The sequence below is a fragment of the Taudactylus pleione genome, unplaced genomic scaffold (assembly GCF_031769625.1).
Source record: "Taudactylus pleione unplaced genomic scaffold, aTauple2 ptg000116l, whole genome shotgun sequence".
NCBI lineage: Eukaryota > Metazoa > Chordata > Amphibia > Anura > Myobatrachidae > Taudactylus > Taudactylus pleione.
The window spans coordinates 22,150,519-22,177,359 of record NW_028284518.1 but is presented as its reverse complement, the minus strand read 5'-3'; the positions used below and the strand labels follow the sequence as shown (position 1 = coordinate 22,177,359).

The 26,841-nt window shown below is 43.1% G+C and overlaps 1 protein-coding gene across 4 annotated transcripts in view; it reads left to right on the top strand.

The window, feature by feature from the left end:
- The first annotated feature begins 3,085 nt into the window (after positions 1–3,085).
- The window catches only part of LOC148524821 (serpin B6-like), a 75,375-nt gene continuing 51,619 nt past the window's right edge, over positions 3,086–26,841 (top strand). Inside the window, exon 1 of one of the 4 annotated variants that reach the window (XM_088471730.1) lies at positions 3,086–3,268. The gene's annotated coding sequence lies outside the window, so the exon portion shown is untranslated. Of the gene's footprint in view, positions 3,269–3,290; positions 3,390–15,327; positions 15,636–26,841 lie in introns of those variants that run through there. The other 3 variants (XM_088471729.1, XM_088471731.1, XM_088471732.1) reach the window with 3 other exon arrangements.

The following is a 26,841-nucleotide window of genomic DNA, read 5'->3' as shown; positions in this document are numbered from 1 at the left end:
TACTTTGTCCCGGCTACATGTCAGCACCTCCGCTGCCGCGATTGAGATGTGTCCCCTGCGGGACACATCTCTACACATTGCTGCCACTGTTTCAGGGCTGGGATCCCATACTGGATCCCAGCGCTGGTGCATTCTCTAAAATGAAGTGGGGCCGGGAAGTGGCGGTATGTCATACTGCCGTATACCGCCCCACTTCGACCACTGGCTCCGCCCCAACTCCACCCACCTGTTTCTCCTCCCCGGGTTTCTCCCGGGGAAGAGAAATTCTAAGGTGGCAAGTATGAATTGCGATCCATGTGAGATCGCAGCTGCAATGGCATTTGCTTAAATATCTGAATCAGTCCCTAACTGTTCATTTTGGTAAAACCGTTTTGCCAGGGGCATTTTAATAGAGGAGGTGGCCCGTGTGAATCCTCCGTTTGGGCCCCCTCTTCTCTGACGGCGGCTTAGCGGCACTGAGCGCTATAGACTCTGGCTTCATGCCAGAATCTACAGCGCATCTGCGGGTCTCCGGGAAAATGGCCACCTGTTGCCAGTTACTGATCTAGAGAATGAACAGTTACATGAACTGGAAAGTATTGTGTAGCTAGTATTATTAGCACAGTAGTATCTGTAATGCACACATGCCTACCCTCCCGGTTTTCTCGGGAGGCTTACGATTTTTCGGGTAACCCCCCGCACCCCCGGAAGGGTGGGCACTTCTCCCGCATTCTGCCCACTTCCTAGTGAAGTGGGCAGAATGGGGAGAATTTCCGCTGTGATCGCGGGTCCCCCGTGAAGGGGCGGGGCTTAATTATGCGATCTATCAGGCCCCGCCCCCATCAACAACAACCTGCTTCTCTGTTCAAGGCTTCTCCCAGGGAAAAGAAAACCAATGTAGGCAAGTATGCTGTAATGTAGAGTGGAATATATTTACAGATCACACTCTAAGGCGCATACATTCTAGCTGCTAGGTAGTAGGTACTAACTAAATGTAATTTGCACTGATACGGGTAAATTTACTAAAGAGAGAATTTTTAGAAGTGAGTTTTAGAAGTGATGTTGCCCATAGCAACCAATCAGATTCTACTTAACATTTAACTAGCACCTTCTAGAAGATAATAGCTAGAATCTGGTTGATATGGACAACATCTCTTCTAAAACTCACTTCTAAGAACTCTCACTTTAGTAAATTTACCCCATAATGTTAATCTGAGCGTTACATCCCAGGGGTATCAGAGGACTCTTTCACACTTTTTAAAGACTCCTCCTGGGAATATAGATTGTAAGCTCCACTGGGGCAAGGACTGATGTGAATGGCCAAATGTTCTCTGTAAAGCTCTGCGTTATATCAATAACTGGTAATAAAATAAATAAATATAGCGATACCCATATTCATATGGTTGCGGATAGTTCCCCTTCAGTAAATGTACCCTGACATCAGCAGTTACTACCACGTGGACATTGATTGAGAATAGTAACCTGTGGTGAGTGAGCCACATGCGTGAAGCATAGCGAGTGAAGCAGGGAAGTATTAACAGAGGAGGGGGCCCGTGTGCAGTCTCCATCCGGGGGCCCCTCCTCTCAGCCCGGCTGTCGGCAGCGCACTGAGCGTAGCAGACTCTAAGCTCTAGAGCAGGAACCACGGTCCTCAAGGCACACTAACAGTCCAGGTTTTAGGGATAGCCATACTTGTGACTTAATTAGTACCTCAGTTATTTTGATTTAACCATCTGTGCACAATCATGGATATCACTAAAACCAGGACTGTTAGTGTGCCTTGAGGACCGAGGTTGGGAATCACTGCTCTAGAGTAAACTGTAGTGTTCTGCCGGAGTCTACTGCGCAGGTCACAGGGAAAATGGTGTGGCAGCAATTTTCCCGGTGATCTCACTGCGCCTTGGCAAAACATCGGTGCAGCACAGACGGTGTAATGGTTAGCATTACTGCCTCACAGCACTGAGGTCATGGGTTCGATTCCCACCACGGCCCTAACTGTGTGGAGTTTGTATATTCTCCCTGTGCTTGCGTGGGTTTCCTTCGGGTGCTCAGGTTTCCTCCCACACTCCCAAGAATATACTGGTAGGTTAATTGGCTCCCAAAACAAAATTAACCCTGGTGTCTGTGCTTGTGTATGTGTGTGCGTATGTTATAGGCAACATAGATTGTAAGCTCCCCTGACTGATGTGAATGGATAAATATTCTCTGTAAAGCACTGCAGCATATGTGTGCGCTATATAAATAACACGTAATAAATAAATAAAACACCGGGAAAATGGTCACGGCGCCCATTTTCCAGACGGTTTGTTGATCAATGGTACTGCCAACGTGCATCTCCGGAGAGGTATTTAATAAATGGGTGCAGGGTATGAGGTGTGGGCCCCCAGGGGCCCGTGTCCACCGCACATCCTGCACCCATCATAGATACACCCCTGGAGCAAAGCGAGGGCACACATTTCTTCTGTAGGTGGCCTTTAAGCATATGGTTGGGTCTAGAATGAGTTGGTGTACTGGACCTCTGACGTCCCAACCACATGACCCGTGACAAAAGGGGGAGGGGCAAGGTTCAGAATGAGGGCCAAAAATGTCCCTTCATGGGCTCGCCACACTTTGAGCACGGTGGCTTGCTTCACTTGCCACAGGTTTATATTCTCATTCTATGCCCAAGTGGATGGTAACACTGGTAGTGGACCGGTCTTGCCGTAGCAATCACATGGTCAGAGGTCCTTTCTCCAACTTGAATCTAGTGTGGAGTGAGGGCGGAATTAGTTCTATGTCACATCTGGAACATTCACTGAAGGGGATCTATACCCAACCATATAAATTGAAAAAAAAAAAGGCACCTGCTGTAACCCCCCACACACACACTTCCCTGATCCTCCCCTACATTAGAGGCACTGCTAAACTGTAATCTGCAGACAATATACAGTAGAACATGACACCAGACCTCTGCAAGGTACTGTGGGACAGAAATAAAAGTTGCTAGTAGTTGTTCTTTATTATAATTTAAATGAAACTTTCTATACGTATGTTTAACTATACTATCTCTTTAAGCTGAGCACTGGATGGACAGTCCTAGCAGCCAAGGGCGTGAACATTTCTACAGCATGAGTCAGACTTAGACGGCACATGACAACTTCCTGCTGCTGTGTTCCTGATACTTCTGCTTCCACCACTAGAGGGCAGCGTTCCCTGCGCTGTTAGGCAGGCCGTTACTATATACTACACTGTATAGCGCTCACACCCATTCACTCCTATCCACACTCTCTCTGAACCCCGGCGGCTACAGGTGAGGATGGTACAGTATATTTCTGGTGTTTTATTCCGAGCACAGAGCTGATCTGTAGCGCTGAGTACGAATACTCTACTACGATTTGGGCATACAGACGTAAAACTTTTTTTGTTCTAGGGTATGTACTAAGGTTTGTAGTGCTGTGCTAAATGTTCTTGTTTCTTACAGCAAAGTAATGGGCTCAGACAAATGTGATATGTATTGCGATGTGTTGCTGGGGTGCAGTAATTAAACATATGGATTTGTGTATGTTTAGGACTAGGGTACTGATTATTATTAATACCTTTTTTGTAATGTTTTACATTATACATTTCTTAAAATAGATTTTATTTAAATGGCCACATTTTATTTGTGAAGTTTATATAAATTAAATAATTACATTGCCTTTCAATAGTTACAGTGGGGAGGATACTTTTAATTCACAGAATTATGTCTAATGATTAGTAATAGCCAGTGTTTTTTTACATGTGTGTTGGTGAACAGGTGAAGGCAAAGTGAAAACCAATGTGCAATGCAAGTTATTCCTGTAACATAATTCCTTTGCTTCTAATACTTAATGTTATTTGTTATGATAATATAGGCGGGCAGTATTGTTATCGATCATGCAAATGCCTCAATCGCTTTTCTGCAGCCTGATGTCTCTACAGTAATAGCTAGACTGCTCTTTGTGCCTGGTACACATTTAGGCGCGCCTGGGCATATGTATCAAGCTGATTTTTACATAAAATGATGCAGAAACTGCATGTTTATGTGTTGTTCCTATTAATAGCACAGTGCAGGAGATTTCACAGATATCTCCGGCAAAGTGCTAATTAGCGCTGCAGGGGGTAAATTTACTAAGATGGAAATTCTATTAAGAAGTGATGTTGCCCATAGCAACCAATCAGATTCCAGGTATTATCTTCTAGAAGGTGCTAGATAAATGAGAAGTAGAATCTGGTTGCTATGGGCAACATCACTTCTTAATAGAACTCACATCTTAGTAAATTTACCCTCAGGTCGCTAATCAATGGGGACTACGATCTGACCCCTATGTACTAAACTCCAAAAGGTGAAGCTTTTTGGAGTTTAGCACCGGTAGTTTACACCATCTTCAGATGGTGTAAACTACTGTAAGCCTTGGGGGTTACAGGTGCAGCCCCCGGCCAGTTCCGGAAGCTGACGCTGTGCGCTTGCGCAGTGTCAGCTTCACCCGGGGAAGTCTTTCACTTCTGTGAATAACTTCTCCCAAATGCCAGGGATATAACTCGCAGATATCACGAGTTCCCCGTAATACATAGCTGGGATATTTTTACTAAAAATGAAAATGTCCCTGGTGAGTTAGGTACTATAGACTCATAAATCATAACTGTAAATGAGACCCATGCGTTTCTAAAATAATATATTCTACCGAGATGGGTAAGGGATGCTGGAGCTCAGGATCCCGGCTGTGAAAATCCTGATGCCGGCATCCTGACTGGGTCACCATCCCGACGCCTACAGGTGAGTACCTACCCTAACCCAGGGGTGGGCAATAAGCGGCCCTCCAGCTGTTGTTGAACTACAAATACTAACATGCATTGCAACATTTTTAGCATGGCCAAATAGCAAAACTGTGGCAGGGCCTACTGGGATGTTCTCAAAATTAATTACATATTATAATGCTAGTGTTAAGACTTATGGTAAAACGCATCTAAAATGACTTGCATGTAATAATGGGAGATAGCCTCAGACTTTAACGCCCAGGGTTATACAATTAGCCTTCTGCATTCACACGCTTTAAACGCGTACGTTAACACAGGTTTTCTGGCGTTGACTCACAGGATCCATGATAAGTTCATGGACCTGTGCGTTAACTGCCAGTTATCACTCGATAACTGCGCAGTTAACGGGTTTCTTTTCGGGTCTCAGGAGAAATCCCCGCTAAGCGGAGCTTATTGAATACGGGCCGGCAATCAATTATCACCCATTCAGTTAAGCTGGGTACAAACTGGCTGATGAATTGATCGGCCAATATATCTGGTGCTCGTTGGCCAGTGATATGTCTGTGAACTACGTCGTTCAGACATATCGCATCGGCTGTGCTGCACAGCTGATGGCAGATATCTGTCCATCGGCAAGTGTGTACGGACGATCAGCCAATTGCCCCTACACATGTAGCGGCAGCCGTGGGGAGAGGGGCGGTCACACCCCTGGCCAGCAGGACCCAAGGCTGCCTGGAAGATGATGGCCATTCAATGTGTATGAACGACCATCATCTGGCCTGGGGGCGGCATCACGCCCTCCTCCCTGCGGCCTCCGCTTCTAGTGTCCTGGCGGACGGCCGACCGTCTGTACACACAGCACGATGCCCCGATATATCTGCAGATATATTGGGCATCGGCTGTGCTGCACAGCTGACGTGATATGTCTGTGAATGACCTTGCTCACAGATATATCGCGGGTACACACTGGCCGACGCACATAAGATATGCTGGCCAATAAATCGTCCAGTATGTACCCAGCATAACAAAAATGTGCACTAGGGCTTAGATATATAAAATGATTTCATAGATGTATGAAAGGAGTTGTCAATATTTGTCTAACCTTCTCAGCTGCATGTAACCCACCCACAGTTCAGCAATTGTTGCATGTATTAAATCAGTGTTCCGGTCATGATATAAGCACTGGAAGGAGGGCAGTTCAGATAGCTGGCACCCTTAAATAGTGTTTTTTCTTTGCAATATTTGGGCACTTCCCTTTTCTTTCGGATAGGGACTTTCTTTACAAGACAGACAAGCTGACAGGCTCAACATGCTGACAACTAGTTGGAAACATAATGAAGACTAACCTGTTTAAATGGCTCAGATATTTTACAATTTTATATAGCCTACTGCAAACTCATTTACCTATTTATATAAACATCCTCAAGGTCTTATTTATTTAGCTGTAATTGATATTTAATGGCTCTACCCTTTTTCATTTATTCTGACTTCCCTTTACGGAACAATGCAGTACATATGTGCCCACATACACCTAGCCTGACTTCTCAATAAATAGGGGCACCACAGATAATGGCACTAAAGGCGTCATGCCTCCTGTCACATAGTTTTGTACCAAATTTGCATTTTATTCAGATCTCTAATCCAACAAAAGTACAATGCACAAGTGCCGGGGACACTGGCATAGAATGCAGCAACTCAGACGCTAACCTGGATAATAAGGCAAAAGAACAAGGACCAATATGGGAGAGCTGCGCCATGCAGCGTTGACCGTAATCTGCGACTTTATTCCAACTCCATTGCGACAAAAATAATTGATAATGATATTGTTCAATAGTTGAAAAAATCGTTCACTTTCTGAGTTAGAACGATGAACGATTATCGTTCATGCGCGTTCGCGTTTGTAGTTCAGTCAGACTGACCAACTGAACGATTTTCATTAAGGGAACATGCAAAAATCGTTCATTACACTTTAAAAAATCTGGCAGATAATCTGACAGAAAATCGTTGGTAACAATCGTGTGTGTGTGTGTATGCAGCTTTAACGCTAAACACACTAAGCATCTTTGGATGCAACTCTGATGTGACAAAGATATTAAATGAAGAAATAGGTACAAAAGTTCGGCAACTGCTTCTTGTGCCGGAGCATCTTAATCGCGCCATATGGCACAGAAAGGGTGGGTGAATGAGCACACATCTGTAGTGTGTGCTTAGATAAGATAACCAGAAAGCAGAAGGAAGTGTTTCTGCAATAAATTGATAGTGATCCTACCTGTTAGTGTTTCAAAAGGTTATTTATAAATGGAACAGTTGTCTTTAAATAACTCCCAGTTTGGCCCAAAGGCAAATTATTCTCTGCAAAAGAGCTGTTACGGTAAAGCTATATTATACATAGCAATCCTTTTCATTAACTGCCCGCCTATGTTTGGTTTCCCTTTATGTTGTAATATACAAATTCTGGTTAACAATTGTTTCTGCGTAAGGCACTTGTTCATGCAATTTGACGTTTTTTATTTAGCAACCTCAAAGAACATTGTTGTCTCATATTGAAAGGCAAAATTATGAAAAAAAGAAATTCTTACAAACCTGATTTGCTGTATGTTTTAGACATGTAAGCTGCCCCGTACATAATTTGTCACTGGAGTCACTTCTCAAGTAGTATTTATGCTACATTACTATGACTACTTTTTTTAAATTTATTTAATATGCTTACAAGCAGTTGGGTCCAGCCTACAGATGTTTCCTCATACATCTAGCCTCAATACGCCACGTAGCATGATTTGTCTGGCGTGAGCGAGCCGACAGTTCCCAGGCATTTGTCTGTATAAAAACACCCCTCTCTAGGATGGGATAGGATTGCATCCTATGCGATCATGCCAGGTAAAGTTCTTAAGAATTTATGTACCGGCTACTGTGGCATTCGTCAAACTGTCAGCATATCAGAATTGGTGAGTTTCACTGATTTGCTGTTAAAATCTCTATGTTCAACTTCAAAGAATGGGAAATGAAGTTGCTTCGGAAGGGACTCTGTGGCGATGAGGTTGTGTAGACCACTCCCACTACATTGAGTTGACACACCACCATAGAGCTCATGCTTCTTTCTACATAGGAATTTTTGGCATAACTGTCAACCGGTTCCACTCTTCCTGTAGCAATTTGTACATATTTATTGCTGCTCCCATAAATGATTCCAATCTCCCAATGCGCCCCTTTGTCAACAAAGGTTGTGCATCCCTACGTAAGGTGCTCGGGTTAAATACATGTTGGAATACCCACTTCTACTTTAAACTTGTCTACACATGGACATGCAGGAGGAAGATGAGCTGAAATACTCACATATTTTAATGCTCCACTCCTGGCCCAGTTAATTTCTTTCATGCCTTTGTGTAAGAATGCATACAATACAATGCCCATATTTTAGTTGTCTAAAACCTAAGAAATTGCTGATAACTAGAGTACAAATAAAACGGGCCCTATAAAATAACAGTTCTTGTTAATTATACAGCTACCACTTTGTTCGCTCAGTCTGTATATTCTATCAGCTGTGGGCTCCAGCCCCACTAAACACCAAGAGTAGGAGCCCCTACTACCTATGGGGGGAATTCTATTCAACGCGAATTGAATAGCGCCGGGAGCGAGCACCCGGAGCTATTCAATTCAGTGTGCTGTGTGGTCGTAGAATGCGGGTTATCACGCCTTAACAAGGGTGTTAAGGCGCGGTAACCGCCATGCTACGACCAAAGTGTCGGGCGCGCGGCTGTTAGCACCGCGCTATGCAGAAAAACAGCTGCGCCCGGCACTTGGGTCAGATTTCTCCTCGCATCCCCAGGGTGTATTGAATAGCTTCCTCGCATCCAAACAGCGCGGTGTATTGAATAGCTTCGGGAGCTCTCTCCCGTCGCTATTCAACATCGCACTGAATTGAATTCCCCCCTGTGATCCTCATCCAAAGCGGTCTCTGCAAATAATGCATCTGAATGCAGAGAATAAATGATGATGTTAGCCAGATAGGAGATTTGAATACCGCTGTCAACCTAGTGATGCTTGCAGCTTCTTCTGTGCATTGGCTGCAATGAAGTGAGCCCTTTAAAAAATAAAAGAAAGACCCACGCCTACCTGGCATGGGATATCCTGAAACTAGAACCAAAATTTGCTGAGCTACTGGGAAAAGGAAAGGAATGATATATATATATATATATATATATATATATATATATATATATAAAATTTGGATCCGTTCACGTATTTCTTTTATGAAAATGTTTACATTGGGGTTGACACGAAAATCTACCTCCTAAAGACTTAAAGGGCTGGACATTTAAAGCTTGGACCAGAGAAGGAACAGTTGCGATATGATAAAAATATACCAAAATTATTAATAGGAGTTTAAGACAAAGGAATAAAAAACATCATAATATTTTTTATGATTAACAGAAGGCTGAATAGGTCCTTGGAATAGTCTGCCTGCAGTTTTGATGGGGACTTAAATAGTAAAATACTTAATGCACAAGTCCAGTATGTTGCTATTGTGACTACATAATTTGTGGGGAAAAAGACATATATCTGTTTTTACTGCCAGTAAATTCTATATTTCTATAAGTGGTCTTAGACACCAAACAGAAGCATATTAACTAAGTGGCTTTTTTTAAAAAAGTTGTCGGTATTGTACATTGGATTTAAAGTAGCCATAATATTAAATGCAGTTGATTTGCAATCAACATATGGATAGAAATCAGAAGATTGACCATTAACTATTAGCATTTTCATTGCAATATCCTCTATCATACTTATCTTCTGCATAATAGTACAATAGTGCTGAAGGCAAACATCATCATGTATTATTTTTTTTTTTATTAATCCTCCTGGGTATATAAGGTGTGTGCAAACTGTACAACCTTCATGGAAGCAACCAACTTGTTCAGAAGGGTGCAGTAGGTATTATTGTTGGACGCATGTCCGGCGGTTCAAATTCCGGCAGCCCGGCAAGGGTGAAAATCCCGATCGTCCCTAAGGTAAGTATCACTAACCTAATTCCTCCCCCTAACACTCCCTTAGGGGTGCCTAACCCTAATCCCGCCCCCTCAAGTGCCTAACCCTAATCCCCCTAAGTGCCTAAACCTAACCCCCCCCCCCCCCTTCCCCGCCGCGTACGCCTCAGTCCCCCGGGGGGTTGCCTAACCCTAACCTCTCCCTGGGGGTGCCTAACCCCCCTCCGGGGGTGCCTAACCCCAAGTTCCCCCGGGAGCCCTAACCCTAAAACCCCTGCGGCTGTCCACGCCTGGCATCACTTCGATCGGGATGCCAGGCGTCGGTCTTCCGGCGTCTGGTTAATGACAGGCGTCTAGATTTAGACGCCTGTCATTAGTACCATGCCGGGATTAGAACGTCTCGAAGCCGGCGGTCGGGATTTAGACAATCAGCTTTCAAACTACATCCCGTTCAGAATAACTTGATCTCAAAGGCAACTTCAACAATGCAGTCCCTATGTTATATACAAATGGAAACAATGAATCTGCTTTGGATGATGAGAAATGTAAATTTCAAGATACGTGAACCTTTTCCACACAATTAAGTGGTAGGCGCAAAAATGCTAAAGGTGCCCATCCACTAGATGATTAAGTTGAGCAATTGAATGATCGTTATGGTTCAATCGTTTGCAGAAATGTCTAAAATGACCAGCGATGCGCATGCCCGCTGGTCGTTTAGACATCTATCATCGATAACGTCAGGTTGAGCATGTTTGCAGATGATTGATGAGCATGCACTGAACGACTGCTCGTTCAGTGCAGGCTCATCACAGACTGACAAACGATTGCACGATTACAATGTTGTAATCATGCAGTCGTTTTCATGTCTGCTAGTGGATGGGCACCTTAAAGAAGAGCGTTTCCTTCTAATTTGAAGCATACACCTTCCTCCGTTACAGTATATAGTGCAAATTATAGGGTACAACCTATTTCTTTTTCTTTCTTACAACAGTCTCATTACCAGTCTAAAAATATTAATCTGTCAAACTACTGAACATGCACATCTATTCACGTTTTGTGTAAAAATTGGCAGGGACGTCCACCTAGCAGTAGATAGAAGAGATCAGAAAACCAAACATTAGAACATTCTAGTTCTGGGATTAGCATACATTGTATCTATTCACAGTAAAGAGTTATGCTGGCCACACACAGCGATATATTACCCGATCTGGCAGATTCTGACACATTGGAACAACAGATCGTGTAAAATATGGCCAAATTGAGAGTAAATCGTGAGTCCCCGCTGGTCGCACATCGCATCGTCAGATCTGCCGTGCAGTAGGGCAGTTCTGACAATCTGGGACCCGATGCACTGGAAAAAAAAAAAAAAAAGTTAAGATGCAAGATAGATCTTAAGTCAGATTGGATGCTTTTTACTCCAAATCGTGTGTAGGACTGCCGGGGAAGAGTTCAGGGGAAATCGCACACATCTTTGGATCGTGTGCAGATCGCTATGTGTGTGGGCACCTTTACTGTTGCCAGCCCCTCTGAATAGTCATAGTGGCAACTGATAACTTCACCTTTGGGCCGTAAGATGAAGGCCATTTCTTTAGCCCATTTGTTTTTGTTTTGGTGGGAGAGAGTGCAAGGTATAAAATCTATATATTTGAAAATTCAAATGAATGACTACACATTGGTTTCATGCACAATTAAAATATACTTAAAATACCTGTACAAATCATACTACACATCCTAAACGAATGTATTTTTCTTATAACCCAAAAATTCTTCTGACATGTCCAACCTTGTATCCTAATGCACAAGTGTCATACTGCTTGGTAATCACTGCCATATCTTCTCTTTCTGTTGAATGTAACTCTCTGCCTTGGATCTAAGGCCCTCATTCAGAGCCGCTCGTAAGCGGTCGTACGCTCGTAGTCATCCGATGTTGTTAAACCACGCATGCGTCGGTGTAACAGTGCGCATGTGCGTACGGCTGATTGCGATCATTTTTTAAGTCGTTCGTCGAATAGCGAACAGGAAGTGACATGTCAATTGTGATTGACAGAACTGTCCGTTTTGGGGCGGTGATGGGGGTGGAGATGGGAAAACGCAGGCGTGTCGAGGCGTTTTTTGGGCGTACATAAATTATCTGATGTGAACGGAACAAGTGTTACGTCACTGTCTGATCCACTTTCCATTAAAACTGCTCGTTCAGCTTGTGGTCTGGTATTCTCTACCGCAATGACGATGGTCTCTTCGTTCTTCCCGAGGCTCATCGATGGTTTCCCGATTTATCAATTGAGGCCTCAAAACAATCAGTTTTGAATTGCAAAAATGCTTGTAAGGTGTTTAGCCAATAGCCTTTTTTTACTAGCAAAAAACCGTACGCAGGTGAACTACTCAGCTGCTAATTTCTGGGTTAGACAATCAATTATTTGACATTTGCGTGTTTTTGCCAAATTTGTTTTCTTTTCTTTTTTTTTAGGGCAACAATATTGTAGGCAGGTTTGTTGTTTTTCTTCATTTTTTAGGGGCCAAGAAAACAATCGTCCTTTTGTTTTTTGCTAAGTGTTAATTAAAACTCATAAATTGTTTTTAACCCTTGGTTTTTTTTTTTTCTAAAATAATGTTTAGATTTCCGTTGTATTGTTTGTAATGTTGTTTGCGGGATTACCTTTTAACCAGTTTTTGAATAAATTAACAATAGAATTGTGCAGATTTTCAACTTTATTTTTTTTATTTTTTTAAAATTTGGGGGAAATAATAAAAACTTAATAACGTAAAAACAAATAACAAATTATTTTAGAAACACACAAACAAAATAAGTGGCATTTGAAATCCACAAACAACACAATTAATAAAAAAATCACAAGAAAGGAGAGGGAGGTTTTGGGCAATAAGGAATCTGGGGCAAACACTGAGAAGGATTGTGGGAAAATTAGCCAGTGCTGTCATCGCCTTTTGGCCCGTTTTGCCGGGGTCGGGAGGGAGCCTGAACAGGTCCGGGATGTCCTTCTGCTGGCCTGGCCAGAGGCAGATGTTGTGGCCTCTGGACTAGGCATAGGGCTAGGCACATTTGGAGGGATGGCTGTTGTTGTGCCAGAGGTGGGGGGTCCTGATGTTCCGGCAGGAAGGGAGGCCGGCTCCAACATGTGCTGGCGAACGAGCTGCTCCAGGGCATTTGCTATTCGCACGTTGGCCCCAGTATTTTCCACCAGGGCCTTAACAATGGTCACGTTGGCCGCAGCACTTTGCTCCAGGGAGTCCGCCACCCGTAGCAGACTGGCGTCCATCCTCAGCAGAATCTCGGTCTGCTGATCCGTTTTAATATTGAGATCAGTGAGGAGGCCCACTGCCTGCGAGGGGGAATGCCCTGAACTGTCTGCCACAGGGTCCCCAGTCAGATCTACTGCTTCCTCCCCTGCAGAGGCAGCAGAAATTCTGCGGCCAAAGCTCCCCTCTGGAGCAGACTCATCCGCCTGTGTCTCTGTGAAAAAAAGAGAAAAGAGTAACATTGTAATCTAGATATTGTCCCACACACATTTCTGGGTTGTTAACATTACAACATTTACCTGAGGCAACATGAGGAGCCGCAAAGTCAGGCATGTCGGTATCCATGTTCGACACGCCAAACACCTCCTCATCCTGCACACACCCCTGGGCCATCTCCTCCAAATCTGTGAGCTCCAGTGACACAGGGGTGGGACCCCCACCTGTCCCCCCTGCATGCCTAGCCCTATCAGCCAGTTTTTGCTTAAGACGATATTTGAAGTCGCTCCATCTGTGGGGTAAAAAGTTGGCGTTATTCCTGCAGTATTTGGACCTGTAAACACTTTTTACTAAAATGTAGTTATTACGTACCGGCGTTTGACCTCCCTGGTTGAACGTTCACAATCACCCACCCTATTGACACCACTGGCTATGTCATCCCACATTTTCCATTTCTGGCTTGCACCCATATTCCTTGCTGCCTGTGGCAGGTTGTCATTGCACATTTGCACCAAAACCTCCATCTCCTTTCTTGTGAATTGTTGCAGCCTTTTTTTTTTTTTTTTGTTTAGTTGGCCTACTAGGCCCAGCAGCTTCTTCCATGGCATCCTCAACACCTTTTTTGAAAATGGGATTAAAATTTATAATGTAAAATGTTCCCCAAATTATTGTTAAACAGAATCCTTTTGCCCAAAAAAGAGAAATACTTAACTGGCACCTCTTGGCCACTGCTTTGCTGCTCTGTAGTCATTTTGGTCTTTCAGGTCTCACTACAGCAGACCGATTTGGCTTTTCAGTGACGTTTTTATACATGCGTCAGCATTATTCGGCCGCATCATTGACTGTGTGCTCCTATTGTCCGTCCTTAATTTGAGCGGGAAAATAAAGACTATTTATGGCTTGGTGTGACTGGAGTCGATGTGGCATGTTGTTTGTTGGAGGTTTGGCGTTGGAGTGGTTTAGAGGCTTAGTGAGTAGAAGGAGGACATTTTCGGAGCGATATTTTGTTTTTTTTTCTAGCTTCTTTCTTTTCCGTTGTTTTTTTTTTTTTTTTTTTTTTTGGCTATTTTTGGGTGATTTTTGGAGTAAGTATTGTCAAAAACCACCGTAAAAAAAAATAGTAAATAGTTTTCAAATGTGTTTAATTTTTTTGTTTGTTTGTTTACAGTTAGTTTGGCATTGCCCCAGTGAAGTTTTTGAACTTTGGGATATTTGTCTGTTTTTGGTAAGTGTTTTTGTTTTCATGATTTTACAAATTAGATGTGTTGTTCTTAGCATATGTTTCGCAAAGTAATGTTTTTTTTTTCGTGGAACAATCATGTCTTACCACTAAATGTAGCGTACTATTTAGCAAAATAATGTTTGAGTGGTTTTAACTGTAAAAGTAGCATACTATTTTGCGAACTAATGTGTCTTGATTTAACTGTAAAAGTAGTGTACTATTTTACAAACTAATTTTTTTTTAATTTTCAGTGTAAAATCATGTCTTAACACTAAATGTAGCGTAGTATTTTCTGAACTAATGTGTGCTCCCTTCTTTATTTTTTCACGAAAACAATTTGTTTACAATCATATTTTATTTAATGAATCTTAAACATATTTTCTACTTTTGAAATGTAGGGTGTTCTGCATATGACACGTCCCAGGCCTGTAAGCATCTTTGGATTTCTGAGAAAAGATAAGTATATTTTTCTTAACACATTTGTCTAAAACAATAATTACCTGGCTTACCATTTCAGGTTGATGTTGGTCGTATTATATTGGCCATGGTTTCAGAACCCGACCAACCTCAACTTCGTCCCAGGCGTAGGCCTCGTAGGCGTGCAAGGCCCCAGATATATAGAACACGTGTCACCCTTTTTGGAGTGCCAGATGATGTGTTACGGCGATACCGTCTGCCGCCCCAAATCATCATAGAGACACTCTCATTAATAGAGAGTGATCTTGAACGGCAAATTGACAGTCCTACAGCAATACCACCACTTAGTCAATTAATGTCGGTGTTACATTTTTGTGCCTCAGGATCCTTTCAAACCACTGTGGGAGTAGTTGCGGGAATATCCCAATCCTCCTTTTCAAGGATCCTGAGGGCAGTGATGGAGGCCCTTTTTAAACACCTCCATCATTTTATTCAAATGCCATTGGATATGGGTAACCTTAATGTGGCGAAGGCGAATTTTTACCAAATAGCTGGCTTCCCACACATCATAGGGGTTGTGGATGGCACTCACATACCACTTCAGCCTCCAGCAAGGCTGGAGGCTATTTTTAGGAACCGCAAGCACTTTCATTCACTGAATGTAATGGTGGTATGTGATGCCTCCCTCCAGATCCTGTCCCTGAATGCCAAATTCCCCGGCAGTGCACATGATTCCTTCGTCATCCGGCAATCAGGGATTTGGCACAAATTAAACAACCTACAAGCTGGTGATGCGTGGCTTCTGGGTAAGTTGACACCTTCTGTTGAAACCAATGCAAAGCTTGTAACACAATGGTCCTGATGTTTGTTTTGTTTTTTTCACAAGAGACAGTGCTTACTCTTGCACGCCCTGGCTGCTCACTCCTTATTTGGTTCCCACACCAGGGCCACAAAGTGAGTATAATTCCGCACTTACAGCCACCAGGCAGGTGGTGGAGTGCTGTATCGCCCGATTCAGATGCCTCCACCGCTCTGGTGGCGACCTCATGTATTTGCCGGATATGGTTTTGAAAATTGTGGTCCTGTGTGGTATATTTCACAACATCGCCATAAGGAGTGGTGTCCCAATGCAGCCAGAGGATGCCTTGCCTGAGGACGGCCCCCCCGAGGTTGGTTGGAGGTCAGTATGTGGGGGGGCCATACACGATGAAGTTGTGGCCAGATATTTTAGGTAATTATTTCCTCATAATGTTTAAAAATGCCACAATGTAGACATGTAATATTTTAAAGTTCACTTTTAACAGTTTTTTTTTTTTCTTTTTATTTCCTAAAATAACCATAAAAAACCATGCCTACTACCTGATCAACACAAATGACTTTATGTGGACATATTGGATATAACTTCGGGAACAATGATTTCTTCTCCTCATTTGTGGATTCATGTTGGCATGCTACTTCAAACAGTTCCTGATTGTGTTTTTTTGGGGGTTTTGGGTGTGACTTTTAACTTGTGTGTGTGGTTTGGTTTTTCGAAATTATTGTGTGTATTCACTTGGTGTTATTTGTGTGCATTAAAATTTTATTTGACGTTCACCAACCATTTCCATCGTAAATTACAACCAAGTGTAACCTGTTTCTAAAAATGCAAAGTTGCTTAATGCCTAATACTGTAATTTCTTATTTGGAAAAGTTTAGTACCCTGCTTTGTTGCTAAAAACAAACACCAAAGGTATTATGGTGAATCAGTATGTTTGCAATTGTAGGCCTAAGCAGGTAGCTTTCAATGTAACATTACCCACACCAAACAATCTTCACATTTTGAGGTTACTTCTCCAAACCTATTGGTATTGTTATGTGTTTAATGTGCAAGCTTACATACTTACTTGAGCTTTCGACAAACACATTTACATTTATTTAAAAAACATGGACAAATAGTAGACTTATGTAAGATTCACCAATCTAAAATTGACACACAAGGAATGAGACTTAAATAAACCAAAATATAATTTATTTTTTACAACATTTTTGGAGGTGTAAAAAAAAAAAAAATTAGTGGCGCTGGCGCGCCAAAATGTGATCCAACGCCACAAGCAGCCCAACTACATGGCCCCTCATAATCTGCAATCCTGCATAAATGTCTTCATAACGCCTCTGGTCCTCTGTGGGTCAAAAAAATTAGCGGATTACTAAAATGACACCATAATTTATATGTGAGAAAACAACTAAAAAAACAGACTACTCAAAAAAAGATGACACCAAAAAACAACCAAACAAAATGAATGCCAAACGAAAAGATTGTGGAAAAACAAAGACAAAAATTATTTGGACAAAACATAAAAGAGAGTTACAACTACGCAAAAATACTACATTTGTTGTTACCGTAAACAAGAAAGACACAAGTATGAGTGTTTGGACATGTCAAAAGTGTAAGGGGAAAACATCCTAGGCATTGTTTCACAAAGATATATATCCAAAACATTAGAACTACTTTACAATTTTGAACTGCACAGGCAAAAGGACAACATCACCCAAAAACCAAAAAATGCAAAAGCAACCATAGTTTAAAAGGGAAACATACCGGGCCTAATGCTGCCTGGGCCAGGTGCCCCGAAATCTTCCTCTTCAGAGGTGGGCCAGTGCTGCTCGGAGGGAGGAGGGTTGATTTGGGAAGACGTTGAGGGTGAGGAAAAGAGAGGGGGGGGGTGGAGGGGAGGGTAAAGTTGGAGGGATAGGAATGTGAGGAGAGGGAGGGGCCTCACGGTCTGCAAGGTCTGGGGCGGAGGGGGAATTTGGGGAAGAGTGGGGAGAGGATGTTTGGGTGGGGGAGAGGGGACGAGCCCGACGTTGGAGACGTCGTAGTCTGTGCTCAGCCCCTAAATGATGTTGAAAAATGTAGATTATTACATATTTTAAATTTTGAATCCAAAATTTAAACTCAAAAATCCGAAAAAAAAAAACAGGGCTATACGGGAAACATGCACACGCAGGTATTTCCAAAATAAAGAAACAGGGCTATACGGGAAACATGCACACGCAGGTATGCTTACATTTTAAATATTATTAAAACAAACCCTTACTTTCCATGATTTGCTGACGCAAAATGTCCAACAGGCGTGGGGATCGGCGCCGGAGATCGGACCACCGCCTTTCCAACTGTCCGATATTTCGGCGGAATCCGATCCTATGCAGACGGCGCCGCACCTCCGCGTAGGCACGCTGCTTGCGGAGGTTAGTGATGGGGCCCGTGGAGTACGTTAATCTCCGGTCCATCACATCAGTGAGGACCAGGAGTTCTCTTCGGCAAAAAGCTGCGGCTCTCATGATGGCAATGATTTTTTTTACACAAAACAGTTTTAATAAAGGGCCTAGAAAAAATATGATTGGCTAATGTACTTTGTAAATTAACAGAAAGCATTCTATTGGTTATTGTATGAGTCATGTGACCTACACCCTCACAAATATAATGTGAGTTATGATAGGCTTGATGCAGTGACATGCGTAAGCTAATTTAAATATTAATAAAAAAGATGAAAAATCTGCATATAAAAAAACGCAAAACAATAGTAGCATTCAAACCAACTTTTAATTTTGAACAACCATCCCCTTGGTCCAACCGTACGTATTCTGCGGAATCAATGACACACACTAACAATAATAAAGTTTATTGACATTGAAAAAAAGGATTGCAAACATGTGAATACCAATTAAGGTAATATAGTGACTGCCATTAATCGATTCAAGTATGTTTCCTGAATGAAATAACAGGCAATCGAAAACTGACAGGACCACTTCCGGAATTGACTTGTGCGAGCGTTCCCTGCAACCAAAGAGGAGACGGACGGTTGCTATTTAGAACGTTCGCTAGCTAGAAGAGGGGTTGGGAGACTGTGGGGCGGAAGATTAGCTGCTAGCGAACATACGAGCGTGCGCTTGATTTTACATTTTTACGCTCGTACGCCGAACGAGCGAACGCCCACTTGCGTCCAGGTCTGAATCAGGCCCTAAGCTGGTTCATAATACTGCAATAAACTTAGTTAATCATTTTGACATTCTAGCTAGGATTTGGAAACTCAAAGCACTCTTAGGGGAGAATCCAATTAGCGGCTTATTACAGGCGTCGGGAGATTCAGTTAGCCGGTTTTGCTCACGCTTTAAACTACAGAGGTGGAATTTTCCTTGCCGCTTCAGGAGCTGTGAGGAAAAAGTCAGAGAAAATGCATCATCTCTGGGGGTTAGCGTGCGGGGGAACCCATTGACTCTGCAGTTAACCTTGAATCATTATCTCAGCGCAAGTTAACCACTGTTTTTACTACACGGGGAAAATTTTATTGCATTTCCCCGTGGGGGGTAATTGGCGTTTGTGTATATAATATAACAAGGCTCGACAATTTTTTTTCTAAAATCTAGGAGGCAGCTTAAAAATTTAGGAGCCAGACAATCGTCCACAACCAAAATATATGAAACCTTGTATACACTACCAAACAAGCAACTTCAATGCCCCTCAGACCTCCCAACATGCCATATAACCACCACACCATCAAACCAAGCCACATGCCTATCTCTGATGCCCAATATATAGTATGCCACACAGTAGGGCTGCCAAATCATAGCATGCCACACAGCAGGGTCCCCAATTAATAACTTTTATAAGGGGAAGACCTTAAAATAAAATGTCTGCAGTAGATTATTTGACTAAGTAAACTTTAAAGCCCAGCAGAGGGGTGAGGAGGACAGCTGAACAGATCATCAGAGTGGCTTCAGGACCAAATAAGGCACCGCAGGAGGCCAAGATAGTAGGTGTCAGGATGGAGGCTTGATGTAAAGGGGCAACTAGAAGCAATGTGTCTTACCATAATGGATTGCTGTTGCTGCTCTTATTTTTCACTGGGGATGCCTGGGACCGCTGGTTCTGCCAAAGCTGCTGTGACCACCGAGGAATTAGGAGTCTGGGACCTGAGAAAGGCAGGGATACCGGAATGCAGAGACCGCTGTACTGGAGATGCCGAGACCCAGATACCGGCGCGCTGGAGATGCCGAGACCCAGAGACCACAGGATATACTGGGACTGCTGAACTTATTTCTGAGATCCCCAGAGCTTCTAAGGGCTTTCTCTCTTCGGTGCAAAGTCCAGTTGCCAGGTCTGAAAACTTGGTCGTCCTGGCGACCAGGATTTGTGAAGCCCTGTAAAATTATTTATATATATATATATATATATTACACTCTTCAGCACATACTGGGTATTTCTTACCCTCTGTGGTTCAGCAAGGTATGTGGGCCTATCGGCCGTGCATACATTCTGGATTATTTATGTCATGTTTACTGCCATTCTACACTGGACACGCCTTATACCATCTGATCTTTGAAGCTAAGCAATGTAGGCCAGGTCAGTACTTGGATGGGAGACCACCTTGGAATACCTGGTGCTGTAACTTGACACTATCCTTATTTGCACTTCAGCCAACACTTTTGTCTTCCATGTTTTCCCCATGTGCTGTGTCCCCCTTATCCTCTAATTTACTATGATATATATGCATGTTTCTATGACGCACAGCAACTTCCGAGATTAACTTCAGCTCCAGGTTGCTTTATTCCTCAGTGAGTGTGCAGTTGTGTTACTGTGGACACATCTATATTATCTTTTACTATGGTCCCATTTTTTGTTATGGCTACATACTATTTGTTGGTTATATTTACATTTATCCAGTGCCACCTGTACAGGGTCATCACATTATGTACCCATGTCCTCTGTTTTTTTTTTTTTTTTTACATCTATACCTTTTAAGGTATGTGTACTTCCTTTCCCTGCGGCTTGTACTTATAGTATTTCTTTGCCCTATGCAACACTGTTTGCATATCTTTTTCTTTCTCATTTTTTATTTTTGCACACTGTTTGTTGGGTCACACTTTACTGTATTGTACCATATTTTATTTACTTACCTGCCCGGGCATTCATGCTCACATATATTTATTACTTTTATATTTCTGACACTGACGCATTTACCATGATCATAAAGACCATATGTTGGGATCATGTACCCTATGTATTGCTGTTTGGATGTTCTCTACTGTATCATTTAGCTTCCAGCGACCGCTACTCAGAACCGGGTTGCCACGGCAACCTCTAGTGGCGTTCTTTGTTCTGAGCGGCCGCGTTACCATGTATGCACCGGTCCCTCCTGAGTGACGTCATTCACTTGGTGGACGGCAAGGCAGGATGCACGTTCACATTATGGGATGTTTGGGGGTATAAAGGTATGTTTTGATATCACGTTGTGCTGTTCTTGATAAAAGTCCAATCGACTGAAACGTTGAAGTCGTGAGTCTTATTTTTTCAAGTCCTGAGAGTTCCGCTGTCAATTTGTGTGTGTGTGTGTGCTTGCGAGGAGACCCTGTGGTAGGGTTTCAGGTCTCGGAAGTCCACTACTGACATCACTCGTGATGTCAGTAGGGCCGCCCACAAACGGCAGGCGTTCCTTCGGAAACACCTCAGTTTGTTCAGCCACCCCGCCTACAAAACGGGGCATCGATAGCCGCCCCGTTTTGTTGCGAGCCCCGGAGCGAGTGATTTCTCACTCGCTACGGGGCTTGCGCATGCGCACTTGCCCACCATCGACCCGCTTGCGAGCGCGTCTGAATCAGGCCCTTTCTCCTCAAGGCATCCTAATAGTCCAGATTCTTAAACCCCGTACACACTGGACGATGTGTGTATTGAGTGATATCGGCTGGGGGAGGTGGGCCGAGCGGGGCTATGCTATACAGTATCCCCAGATTGGACTGCATGTACAGTCGACTGGGGATATCAGGAGCGCGCATCGTTCGTTGTTAAGTTCATATACACTGGACGATTTGAATCATATATCATTGAATGATATTGTTATCGTTCATAAAAATAATCCAGCGTGTACTCACCTTTAGGCTATTAATGGCTGTGCATAGATGGTTTAATCAGACTGATGTACTTATTAAGTCACCTGTACCCAAGCATGGCTATCCTTTAAAACTTGGACTGTTAAGCCGCATACACACTATACGATGTGTGTATGTGGTGATATTGTACTCGGCGGGCCCGGCAGGATGCCGACCAGCGATGTACGACATTGGGGGGTGGGGGTTTAAGATGCTGGGCCATACTGCATTCAGCAGCATGGCATCGCTTACGATAACCCCAGATTGGGTTGCATGTACATCCGACTGGGGTTATCGTAAACGACCAGTGGGAGCGTGCATCGCTGGTCTTTTTTAGCATAAACACTAGCCGATATTTTGAACGATAACGAAATCGTTATCTTTCAGTCATCCAAAATATTGGCAAGTGTGTATTCCCCTTTAGGGTGCTTGAGGACTGAGTTTGGGATCCTCTGCACTATGCAATGCATGTTTTTATATATTTTCATAGAAAGTAGAACATAAGCGCTGAATTGTGTGAATCGTATGTTATTTACATCTTTTATGACACGACTATCTTATTGGGTGTGACTGCACTGACCTTTTACTAGATTTATAGCAGCAGTTTTCTAAACTCCCTAGCTTAGTCACCTCTTTAATCACTCTAGTTTATTCACCCCTTCTTAGTCTTCATTCTCAGGGTTACCAGATTTACAGAAGTTTATACAGTAATTCTGGTTTTAGATATGGGACTATATGATAGACATGGAAAGGAGGTTAAGTATAAACATTTTAAATTCTAACTAGAAAACATCTGTATTGAACAGTGGACATTTTATTGTTTTTGTGCTTACAGTAACAGCTGCAATTAACACATAAAGGGGCCTATTGACTCCAGGATTACGTGCCACCTAACATCACGGCAATGTTCAGCTGCCTACATATATGCCCCTTACAATAGCTCAACATCGCAAACTTCTCCTGTGCACCTCTACGGGTTATGAGGATAAACTTGCAATGTTGCTGGAACATTTAATTAACTAGCGTGGTCACATAGGATGCGACCGCAGCCAGCTGTGCTTTAGCTGAGGCTGCATCCCACGTGGCCGCGCCGCCCCACTGCATTGCCTGCCTTTTTAAAGAGGAGATCCATTCCACACATGGGCCGAACGGATCTGCTCTGACTCCCCGGTCCCCCATGCAGTGATGCAGTACTTTGTAACCGCGACATCACTGCCGGTATCCTGCCCCAGAATGCTATGCGAACGGAATTCTGGAGTCAGGGACAAAAGTGCGAGGAGGGGAACTTTGTACTCCTTGGCTGATCTCTGCAAGTGCAAAGATCTGCTGCAGCAATTGTAAACTGATCATCAGTTATCCCTGCATGTGTGAGAGGGGGAGAAGTACTGCCCCATGTGATCTATTGTCATTGTGGAGGGGGGTGAGGTAAGTGTACATTTGAGGCCTATGGACACGAGGGGGTTCGAGCCCCTAGGCATGTTTTATATATTCCTTTTTCAACAAATTATAACATATATTTTATATTCTATAAATTATGGTTTGTGTGTATAAATATATTTTTAAACTTTAGTTAAAAAAAAAAAAAATTTCTAAGCCGTTTTGGGGAGGAAAAAGTCAGTTAAGAATAAAAAGCTGAGCCTACTGGTCTGGAAAACAGTACTTTTGGTAATCTTGTTGTTTTAAATCACAGTACTCATTGGCTCATTAATGCAAATATATAAGCAGCCTATCGTATAGCTGCAGCTCAATGCAAAAATTTTAACAGCCAATCATATAGCATCAAATGCCTTGCTAATGAGAGAGATCAGAGGAGAATGGCCAGAATGGTTCAAGCTGACAGGAATGCAACCATAACTCCAATAACCATGCATTACTACAGTAGAATGCAGAAAGAATCACTAAATGCCCAGCACATTAAACCTTGAAGTGGGCCACAGTAGCAGAAGACAACACTAGGTTCCACTCCTGTCTACTTTCAATAGAAAACTGAGGCTACAGTGGGCACAGGATCACCAAAAGATGAAAGGTGTACTTAATAAAGTGGGCACTGGGTGTATAGCTAATCATTAGTAAATCCATTTCATTGTACCTTGAAAACTATATGTAGAATGCAGTGTTAAACTGTATTCACCATTCGAAGGAGAACTGTAGGTTTACTGTAGTTCTAGACATACTTGCCAACATTCAGCTCCCTCCTTCCGGGAGGGAGCTGAATGTCTGCGCACAGCGGGGGGTGAGGCCAGGTAATGACGTGGTTTTGGGGGCGGGCCACGTGATCGCGTCACCGTGGCTCCGCCCCTCTTCGTAATGCAGAAAATATTGGCATTGTGGGGCATGGGGGCGGAGCCACGATTACGCCATTCAGCATGAATCGTGTCATCTTGCCCCTGCTGTGGGGGTTTCTTGTAGTAGTGGGGAGGGGAGGGAGGGGGGGCGGTAGCCGGGAGTCTTGCCTGCCTTTCCGGGGGGTCGGGAGCAGCACCCGATATTCGGGAGGGTAGGCATGAGATTTGTCGTTACGAAACAGCAAATCAGCTCGGCATTGCTCCAGTGTGTACCCAGCTTTAGAAGCAAGGCATGCGTGTTCTGTCTATAGAAAACATATTAATTAGCAGCTCTTAAAGCTATATACTTGGTGCATCGTGCTCTCTCCATGGACTGGCCAGCACTACCATGGATATTTTGGGTACGTGACTTTAATTTGTGTAATGTACCATGTATGCATGAAAAGCACCTGTGTATATCATACCTAAAACTTACCCTATAAACCTGACCACGTGGCTAGGAGCTCCCAATGCCCGGCTTACCTACGTTCGGTATGCCGGGCGTCAAGATTTCGGCGTGGGGCTAGTGATAAGCGTCTGTATTCAGACGCGTATGTTTAGTCCCATGCCGGGCTTTCAATGTCGGGATTTCGGCGATTGCCATTTCAACCGCCGGCTTCCAGATTAGAAAGTCTGTGGCCTACAAAAGCCAAAACAGGGCAGGCTTTTACAGTAATAGATACATTGTTTCTCTGTAAGGGTTTCTGGTAGAAGTCTCTTATGTGGTGTACACACTTGAATGACAAATCACTAGATTGGCAGACCTGAACAATTTGGCAAGGTTATGCACAAATGACCTGTGCATACACCCTTACCAATCGGCCACCCGATATGGGCAGAAGAACCAGCTGTGATGTCATTATCACTGATTTCTGTGACCAGCATATCGGTTGGTCATGTGCGTGCACAAGCAGATGTAAAAGATATATATTTCTGATATATTGTATCTGCTGTGCTGACGTCTTTCACATATGTATTGTGTGTACAATATTTTGGTCATCTGCTGTACAAACGATATATCGGGCAGTGTGTACCAAGCATTACACAGCCAGGGAGGAAAGGGCAGGAGTAAGCATTTATGAAAAGGGACTTTCAAACAAAATTTTACATTTCCTCCTCCTTTATTGTAGAACATGAGTACTTTACCTTTACCAGCCAAGGGGCAATATTTTGGGGTAGATTTATCAAGCCTTCTAAAGAGGAGAAGTGGAGTTGTTGACATTAGCAGGTTCTAGTTACCTAGAACATTATATAAAATAATAGCTAAAATCTGAGATGGGCGGTTCAGTTTTGGCTCAGATATTCCCGCCAAGTTTGGACCTCAGAAAAAGGCACTACTGCATCTTTCATGGACATCTTGGCACAGATGTTCATAGGAGATGACATTTTGCCTTGTTCTGAGGTCCGAACTTGGAGGGAAATCCGAGCCAAAACTGAACTGCCCATCTCTAGCTAAAAATGTCATTTGTTGCTATATGCAGCACCTCAGCTTGTCATCTTTAGAAGGCTTGATAAATCTCCCCCTTAGTAACCATTTTTTCCAACTGCAGAAGTATAAAACCTCACTAAAAAAAATTATATTGTGAACTCAGTCACGATGTTTGTATTTACTGATGTTGACCAAGGGAATGAGTTGGATTATTTATGAGCAGATTTGCACCTTTTTCACTAAAGGTGCATACACACTGTCAGATTTTCCTTCAGATCTGTACAATAACTATTTTAAAAATCGTTCATATCTGAAGGAAAATCTGACATGTTTGTCAGATGAACGATGCGCATTCCCGTTTGTCAGATAACAATATCTGATGTGTTTGCAGTCAGATTTGGACGATTCCATTCATTTTTATACAGGCAAAAATTGTTCAAATCCTTGGTAGATCGTTTACTCGTTCATCTGACATATCTGACCGTGTGTATGCACCTTAAAGTAGGGAAACTAATTCATTTTGCGGGGTTGGATCATTTAAATCTGATAAAGCAGTTGAGAGGGCACATTTACTGGGACCTTTCCTGCTTTGCAAGAGGAACAACATTTCCCTCCATGCAAAAGGCCATAGGACCCGATTCAGCAGTGATCACAATTGCAACTATGTATGCAGCGATTGTTAGCCATTGAGCATGCATATGCACTGCAATCACGCACCCAGGTAGGAATCCATTGCAGAGTGACTGACAGGCCCTGAGCGTTTGGGGGTGGTGATGGGGAGAGATTGCAGAAACGCAGACGTGCCTGTCCATTTGAACGCTGTTGCATGGGCATGCATAAATTAGTCACTACGATAGCATACGTAGCTTGAGTACTCACTGCCTGCAACGAGTCTTGCAATTTCTGTGACTGGTCAGAGCAGCTGTAATTGTGCATGAGGGGCCGATGTTACCGATGTATATGCAGGACTGTGAGGTATTACGGATGTGCGAAAGCAGTAGTGGGCATCTCTATGCTGGCAAAGCTGTGTCAGACAGCATATTTTCGCAGGTGCAATTACGCAGCTGCGATCGGTTCTGAATCAGGCCCATGATCAGCTATTCTCTCTATACTTCTGACGGAAAATGCCAACCACTTCCCAAGTGCTCTTTTGCTCTTCAACTAATATAATAAGTTTCAAACACAAAAATGGAACAGATCTGCACCTTGAAATACAGAAGGTGCAATAATAGAATAATGGTGAATCTGCAAATTTGCAGTTATAAACACTGATCTGTTATTACATAGCTCCACATTGAGGGGATCACAACATGACACAAATTATGTAAAATGACCTGAAAAGAAGGTAAACAT